Below are 1868 nucleotides of genomic sequence, written 5' to 3'. Positions count from 1 at the left end.
CTGCTTCACAGGATGCCAAGCATACTACGTGCTATTTAAAGCTGATATTCTACATGCAGTTACATTCCTCCTCTTTCATTCCTGGGTTTTTCTGTTCTTCAAACAGACCTTTGTTCTTTTTTTTTTTTAAATGTGCTTTGTCCCTCTAAGTATAATAGGATGAGTTCATGACTCCTGCCGTTCTCAGAATTGCCTGGCTTTGAGTTTGTGTTCAGAATCCTTTAATGGTGCTTTAGTGTCAGGTGTAAAACGAAGCCTTTCCCAAGTTTTTGTAACATGCTTGAAAGGACAAAGTGGTCTTGTCATAGGCTGCTGCGATGCTTTCAGAGCTTTGCCACAATTAATCTTGTAACAGATGGACTCTTCATTAGGTGCACAGTGCATCCACCTGGGAATTCACCACCTTTGGTTGAGGGAGAGATTTGATTTTAGCTGCAGATAATTACTCCCTTTCATGTCTTGACTCATAGATCAAAGATTATCAACAAATTTCAATTCTTCTAACTTTTTTCTTCTGCTGGTTTGGAATACTAGAATAGGTTGGATGAATGACCAGTTTTTTTTTTTTTTCAAACAGTTTGACTTGAACTCAAATACCAAGGTTATTAGTGTGTGGTGGGGGCTGCAACATAGGGTTTCTGGCATTTATGTCTACGAAATTCACTGATAACAACAGATTTCATTTCTATTGCTCTTTGTGTTATTCCACTGCAAAGCTCAGGTTACAGCCCTAATGATCTTCATGTTGTAAAATCCTCGTTAAAACGTTCCCTTTCCTGTCCTGATTTTTCCCAACCCCTCTGATCATTATGTCTGTCTTTTGTGTAGATTTTTGGCTACTAAATATTGAGAAAACTCAAGATTAGTCTTAGTCCCAGTTCTATCCTCACTCTTTACTCTCTTAGGAGTTTCATCTGTGCCCATGACTTCAATTACATTCTATAGTCAGATGACACACACCTGTCCTCTGAGTCTCAAACCCATTTGGTCAACTGCCTTTCTGACATCTCCATGAGGATGTGTCAAAGTGTCCCCAGGTATAGCCTGTTAATATCTGAACTCAATATTTCCCCTCAGAAGCTGTCCTCATCCAGGATTCCGATCTCCATGAATGATGACCTCATCTACCAACGCTTAAACAAGACAAGTCTTTTTCCCACCCTTTCCCATCCACTCCATCACTAGTCACTGCAGTCTTATCTTTGAATGCCTCTCATTGTTCCACTTGTTTGAGTTCTTCCATTAGTACCCTGGCCTACACCATCTTTCTTCCTGTGTCTACTGGTCAACTTTGTCCATGGCCCTTATCTATTTCCCATGCTATAAGCTTTCTGAAACGTAAATCTTACTTGTTACCCTCTGCCTAAACACTTTCAGGGCTTTCCAACTGATTTTAAGGTAAGAACTTAAATCCTTTACATGTGTACAAGGCCATTCATGGTCTGTTTGCTCTGCCCTTTCCCTTTTTAAGATAATGCTCACTCCTGTTCAGATCTCTGCTCAAGTATCACTGCCTCAAGGAAGGCTTTTCCTTACCTCCTAGACAGGTCAAGTCCTCTGGTAAGTGCTCTCTTGACCACAGCACTTATCATAAAAGACAAGTGACATTCTTTGATTACATAACTGTATTCCATGAGGGCAGGGACTGCTTCTCTTTTTGCTCAACATTATGTTGCAACACCTACCTAGCACAGTGACCATACACATAGAAGATGCTGAATAAATTTTTTTAAATGAACAAATAATAAATGGAAGTCCAGAATAAATTTATGCTGTTTAAGAATTGAACCAGATAAGCTTCCATGGGACCTCAGCTTCTGTATAGAAATAGAAAGGGGACAACTTACTCAGAAAATCTGGTTGGGGAT

Source organism: Carlito syrichta, unplaced genomic scaffold (assembly GCF_000164805.1).
Source record: "Carlito syrichta isolate Samal-C Ts95f unplaced genomic scaffold, Tarsius_syrichta-2.0.1 Scaffold311689, whole genome shotgun sequence".
NCBI lineage: Eukaryota > Metazoa > Chordata > Mammalia > Primates > Tarsiidae > Carlito > Carlito syrichta.
The sequence above is the reverse complement of the archived record's forward strand: the minus strand, read 5'-3'. Positions refer to the sequence as shown.